This window comes from Styela clava, chromosome 2 (genome assembly GCF_964204865.1).
Source record: "Styela clava chromosome 2, kaStyClav1.hap1.2, whole genome shotgun sequence".
NCBI lineage: Eukaryota > Metazoa > Chordata > Ascidiacea > Stolidobranchia > Styelidae > Styela > Styela clava.
In genome coordinates, this window is record NC_135251.1 from 17,744,267 (window position 1) to 17,751,441 (window position 7,175).

General features: G+C 37.1%; 1 long non-coding RNA gene across 5 annotated transcripts; it reads right to left on the bottom strand.

Moving 5' to 3' along the window:
* Positions 1 to 2,294: 2,294 nt before the first annotated feature.
* LOC144419986 (uncharacterized) lies at positions 2,295 to 7,175 on the bottom strand. 5 transcript variants are annotated; one of them, XR_013474416.1, is made up of 4 exons: positions 4,614 to 7,175; positions 4,268 to 4,459; positions 3,363 to 3,521; positions 2,295 to 2,370 (listed from the first exon to the last, which is right to left on the bottom strand). It is a non-coding gene; the product is annotated as an uncharacterized LOC144419986 (long non-coding RNA). The 5 variants fall into 5 exon arrangements; XR_013474418.1 differs by having other exon boundaries at positions 2,303 to 3,521; positions 4,614 to 5,542; positions 6,230 to 7,175; XR_013474417.1 differs by having other exon boundaries at positions 2,303 to 3,521; positions 4,614 to 5,811; positions 6,230 to 7,175.

Consider the following 7,175-nt stretch of genomic DNA (forward strand, 5'->3'; position numbering starts at 1 on the left):
AAGCATTTGTGTGCATTCGTTTTAAAAGGGGCTTAGTCTTGAAGATTTTATGAGCCTAAAACAGTCTGAAAACTGCAGTTGTTTCCGTTTGTTTTACAGTCTTTGCCTTGATGCTTATTATATTTGGATTAGGCTTATTATATTTGGATTAGGTGAATACATATGAATAGACAGCATGAGAAAAACGGTTAGACATTATTGAAGACGCCGCCGAACAATACTAATCTGTAAAACAAACCTCAAATATAGTTGATATCTGCATTTAATGCAATAGAAAGATGTTAAGACATCCGGAATGCAGGTGTACCATAGAATAGGAATAATTAGCGTGGCCGAGGGGAATATGCGGACCGCGGCATCAAGTCCGTGGGATTAGTTACCCAAATGTGTGTTTCCAGGTGGATGAACCAGCCTGTACTTGAACCACTACGAAACGTCGAGAAGTCCGACAATACTCCCGCACATAATTATCAGCCACGGGATTCGCAAACCCACGTAGTGTAATCAGCGGTGCGATGGCAATCTTATGCCCAACGCTTAGCACGATGCGCCACACCGCCATCTGACAATTATCCAGCTGAGCGCTTTATCGCGCTGCTGTCTACCCCTCGGCGAAAAATTACGTGGGGGAAGATTGGGTGGGGATCGTCGTTGCTCGATGGCCGGTTATCGGGACCACTTCTTCAACTAATCTAGGTACATGGAACAGTGATCTAGTTAGCTTATCGTATCTATGAAATTATTGCTTTAATCAAACTGACCTGAATTCCCAGCGTTTTTTTTCATATTCTCGGGCCCTAAACCGATTGCCTGTTCTTTCGTGTAATAAGTAGATGGGCATGAGTTAAAGTAGATTTCATGAACAAGGTGTTGCTGACTAGATGACTCTCCGAGTCTTTTCGCGATCCCGCGTCGACTGCAACAAGCCAATATCTGTTTGTCATTTTGTTACATTATATTATTTATTCATTTTTCATATCGCGCATTGTTTTTTGCATGACGAAAATAAATATCTGAATCTGAACAACAGTAAATGAATCACTCACTAACTTATGTGTCCCATCACTGACCAATTGATAGTTTCAAAGACAAAGCTGGTCGGGGAAGGTGGGGCACAGTGGAAAATCAGCTCTCAGACTTTTACCGTATCAGACCGTATTTATGTATTTTAATGTTTCACTCCCTTTCAAGTGCGGTACGACGTCCCCGCAAACGGGCAGCGACCGTTCGGAGAGATGCAAGCTATGAGATCAAATTGGTTTTGGAGGGTTAAAACTAAAATTTCGCCATCTCAGTCTTCCCCTTTTCTACTTTATCATTTCTAATATATATCTGTTATTTCTTTGCTTTAGCACAATGTAAAATATTCATAACGTTGGTAAGTGTATGATCTTCTCTCTTCTCCTTTTGACATGGGGCAGTCTGAAATAGTTTGATGCCTACGGGGAACAATGCCAAATCTCTCTAAATTTGATGTATAGTATAAGTTTAAGTTTATTTCGACTCCATAATCAGCAAAACGATAAAATGAATGGTAAAAATAAATAAATAAAAACTGATTATGAAATCAGGAGAGCGAACAAAACCTTAGATAAGGTTTAAAACGTACAGAATGTATATAAGATGGAAGGTTTTGCCAAGAAGATGTGGTACGTGTTCACTCACCTAAAATAATTGAAATATTTCACACACGCTCACACGCACCCACAACCATATAGAAGTTATTAAGTAAAGGGAACATGAAAAATTACATACTGGTAGTTAATAAAAATAAATAAATAAAAATTACTTTCCACACCATATTAATAAATTTATGATTGCCACTGCCAAATTGATCAATTTTATAAATGGGAGTGAACAGTAAAGATAAACTTTTATAAAAAAAATATATTGTCAAGCTGATTATAGCCCAGATAGCACAACTACGTCGGAACAACCATGGCCGAACGTTGTTCGAACCACCGGCCCAATAATGGCGAACAACCATGTTCCAGCGAAGATTTGGCCGCTGGGCCAACGTCGGTCCTTTCGTTGTAATGCAACCGTGGGAAACGGTCGGGCCAACGTAGGCGATACGTTGTAACACAATCGTGAAATATGGCCGGTCCAATGTGGGCGATACGTTGTAACACAATCGTGACATAAGGCCGGGCCTACGTAGGCGACACGTTGTAATATAATCGTGGCATATGGTCGGGCCAAGTTAGGCGATGTGTTGTACAGACAGGGTATGGATCTATACTACATAGAAATTTCCCACTAATCTAACATTTATATAATAAAAAACAAAATATAACAAAATGTCTTTATTTTACAAATATGTATACATGTAATAAAATTAATCGAAGTTCGTTGCCAGATCATCCAGAGCTGAAAAATATAAAAATTCTGTGTTAAATTGCAGTATTAGCAAGTTACAGCATCAGAGTTCAAAGCCTAGTCTGAATGACTGCATCCCAACAAATTTTCAGAGTAGGAATCTTAAGCCAAGTTTCTGCAGTCGCAAATGTGTGAGTGAAGCTTACATTGACAAGACAATAATAATTGAGAATACAGAAATTCTTGATTCTGCAAGGGGGCGTAGACAATGTTTTGAGGGGAATATTTGTTGGAGGGAGTAATGATGATTTGAGATTTTATCTGACTAAAATGTCTTCAAATATTCCTTGTTGAAATTCATTTATCTTATTAGAAACAACATGCACCATGATTTGTTTAATTGATTTACAATAAATTTGTGCTAGGGGGGGATGATAATGTAAAAAGTACTGTAAGGGAGCGATGATACAAATAAGCTCGAAAACCACTGTTTGTCATTATGCATTATAACTCTGGCAACATTGGATTGGCAATTTGGCACTTGACTCTAACCATAATCAGCTTGGCGATATCTCCTTAATAAATATTTTTCTATACTGTTCACTTTTGTATACAAAATCTACATTCAATTTCTTTACTGTTCACAGTTGTTAACAAAATCATTATTAAATTTGACAATCATAATGATAAAAATGAATGGTGTGGCAACTGGCAAGTACATTCTGTTCACTACCCAACTTATCTAAATTTTCTCGCCTGTTTTTATTTTGTTATATCTCTGTTGTTGTTGTGTGTGTGTAACTTAATTTAATTCATGAACATGATAGGCATCTTTTTGGCAAAACCTTATTTCTTTATGCTTTAATCTTAATTAAGGTTTTGTTTTCACTCCAGATTGTCAGATTCTATTTAATCAATTTTTGTTCATTTCCCTTATGAATTATCTTAAGCTGATTTAGAGTCAAAATGATCTTATACTTATAAAATAGAAGAGGGTAGAGCAGAGAAAGATGGTGGTACAATATGATAAACATATTACATACCTTTAATAGCAGAAACTAAGGTCGTCCCACTCACTCCTTCTTATCCACCGCGTACTGCACAGTTGAAAGAGCGGGAGAGTAAATTTGTTATACCTGAGCTCATGATTGTCCAAACCAGTCTTTCTTGGAGCAACCTCCAAGACTTGACAAATATCTTATCTGGAATGAGTAAATAAGCACAATTATGAGAATACATTTAATGAAAAAGTTTCCATTCGTTGCAAAAGCTCTATGTTAATTATCGCGAGTATCTACTCTAAAATATAAACATATGTGATTTGTCCACATCGCATTCGTATAAGGACATTTAAATAATCTTCCTTGAACACGAAGCAAATTATGGGGCAAATTGTATTTCATACATTATTTCGAAGCGCTTCATGCAGACAAAAACAAAACGACAAAAAATAAAAGGCACTCAATAAGATGAGACCCAGCAAAGGTATTTTCACCTATTTCACTTTCATGTTCTGTTTAGCTTTCGAATTAATTATGGAGTAATCTGCAATATTTTAACATTGTACTAAAACTAAACAAATATTCTGAATCTCAGAGATTTTTACATCATGGTCTTCATACGACGGCATGTGTTACCGGTCAGCGAACTCTTTTAAATTAATTTTGCTTGCCCCCTTGCCGCTGGGTAAAAAGGTTGGGAACCACCGAACTAAACAGTTAAGTACAACCACGTTACACCAACGCCCCGCAAACTTACAGTCGATTTTCATCAGAATGATTAAATAGAATATTCAGAATAGAATAAATTGATTTTTAATGTTTTCTCGTTGTGGGGTCGCAAGTATCTGTAGTATGTGATTTTACAAAAATTGGGGTCGCGGAAAAAAAAGTTTGGGAACCATCGCCGTAAAGTGTCCGTAATCAGCTTATAAAAATATTCAACTTACAAACCATTTTTTCATCCTTGAATGTATTCTGGATCAAAATGTAATCAGACAATGAATTTCATCAATTCCGGTATGTCCGAGTCCACACTACAATCAGTGGAAAGTTGCAGATGCCGTAGCTTGTAGCATCAGAGTTTCTACCGCCTGTCCCAACAATTTTTCCATGGACTGGATTGGAGCATGGCTTGATCTCTGAAAATTAAGTTAGTGTTACCCAATGTATAGTACATTATTGTCTTTCAAATGTTGTACTAGATAATTATTCAACCGATATATCTAGCTATTGCGCAATATTTTATGGCACAGATATGCAAGGAGCTACTATCAAACTATAAAACAAAAACACCTGTTTTGGGCATTGTCCGCATTGAAACATTGAGATGCTTGAAATGACACAGTGTATGATTGCGTGAAAGAGGGAATTGGAGCAGGTGAATTTTCCAGTCCATTGTCATAGGGCAGGGGTCGGGAACCTTTTTGGTCAAGAGAGCCATAAAATATACATATTTTCAATTGCATTTCCGTGCAAGCCATATAACATTTCTTCACTTAATGAGGCCTGAAATGTTTACTCGAAAGTCAACACATACAATGTCAATATACATTTAATGTGATTTCTGATGCTGCATGTAGGCGCTGCGGGCCTTGGACGGTTGCTCACCTGCAGCCCAATGTGGAAATCAACGATACTCATCACCCTTTTTCGTTTAGGCATCTCCGTAGTGTTTTTAAAACTATATCGCTTTTTGATGTCACAATATATGTTCCAGAATCCCCTTGTTTGTCACAATGCCCGTCTAGTAAATATCTTACATAACATAGACATGTGCTGGGCGCGCGTTCTCAAACGTATTGGGAATTTCCTGCCAAATTTGGCTATAGAATAGTTTGAAATCTCGTAACAATAGTAAGCTTAGTCTTAGAATATTAGATTTTTCTGAGAGCCATATGCCGTCATCGAAAGAGCCATATATGGCTCGCGAGCCATGGGTTCCCGACCCCTGTCATAGGGCATCATTATATCATTAAACTTACAATGGTAATATTGACACTTGACAGAATATCTAATCGGTAATAATTATTAAGAATAACCGGAAAAAATGAATATTACACAAAATATGTTCAAATATTTGTAAAGGATGTGTCGTACAATACTTCATGCTTTCAGAGTCGCTGGATTGCACAGTTGCATGCACATTTTGGAAGTCATTGTACAGAGATGGGCTTCGCCCAGTCGCCCGAATCTTTTTTGCTAGTGGTCTACTTTCCAATTCACTTTAAAATATAATAACACATAATTAAGGTTGGTTGGGTAAGCTTACATAGCATACATACTGAAAATAAATTATATAAATATACCCAATATAATTCTATTGAAATTTAAAACAAAATATTATTCAGAAATCAGTAATCTATTTCTCAACAAAGCTGAAAATATGAACTGGAGCAGGGTTGGGCAAAGTCTCGGACCGCGTGCAAAAATTTTGCGCATCTAGACTGGCGGGCCATGTCGCATCTCGCATGTGTGGCGTAAAAAGTTATACCTTAGAAACAAAATTTTATTTAAAGTGTTACAAAAACAAAAATGGAAAACAATAATCCTTGAGCTATTCTTTACCTAAAAACATCAAATTTTAGTTTCAGTTTGATTGTGGCAATTGTTAAAACATATTTTAGATTTCAGCCAATTGAGATCTGTATTTAGATTTGTTGAAATTCATCAGACAGAAGGTTCACAAATGTACAACTATTCAGATTACTGGATTAAGTCGTCCAACGGGTTGGATTTGCGCTGCGAAAATGTTAGCACTTAGACAAATAAAGTAAATATAAAAAAATCATATCCAGGGATGAAGGACCAATACCGGTACTCGATAACGAATACTGGTAAATGAGAGATGGCAACCTCAGAAATTTTAACAAAAAAACGCCAAAAGACCAAGTACGATACCGGTAACGTACCTCATCTCGTTCTTTCGTTACCGGTACCTACGGTGTCCAGGGATAAATATGTAACTTTCACCGGTATGCTGGTATGGTACCGTATCACCCTTATGAACCGTGACCTGACAACGCACTTAGGGTACCGGTACCATTAGATTAACTTACACGGTTACAACTATCTCTACTTTCGCCATTCTACTATGAAAGCATTAAAAGTTCAATTTCACTGTCCCATCAACGGCAAAAACCTCGCAACAGGACATCCATTACGAGTACCGCCAAAATGAATGGCGACCTCATGTGCTATATTCGAATCGCGCGCCCATTTCTTCGCATAATTACGGACTTTCATACGAACCATCGGAGCATGACGGCGTGTTTCGTTGAAGGCCAATCATGGCCTTACCATGGTAAATGGTTGTAAAACCGCGTACAACGGTTGCCGGCGGATTATAACGTTGGCCCAACGTAGTTGTGCTATCTGGGAGATGGAGTCAAATGCCAAAATGCCCAACCAAAGTTGCCAGAATTGGATGCATGAAGAGGTGGGCTAGACCACTTCATTGCCCAAACTAGAGCCTATCATTGCCAAATTATAGTCCAGATTGTAATAAGTATTTAAATATATCAGTAACTTTATAAGTATGAGTAATTATAATTAATTAAGGTAGAAAGACAGGGTATAGGAATATGTTGGTTGCTAAGGTTATAAGTTTTTTTTTTTTTTCATTTTTAGATATTGACTTCTGCAAGGATAAAGGAATTAGTATTGTTATTTCACAGGATCATTTCTTCATTTAATTATTGTGGCGTAATAGATGTCAATTCAAGTTTATCGTGGATGAGACATCAGCCTGCGAATTTTGTTGTTGTAGACACCATTTATATTCAATAAACTAGCCATTGTATTGATCATCACGGAACTACCTGAAAAAGAGAAAATAAATCTGCGAGTAGGATATTC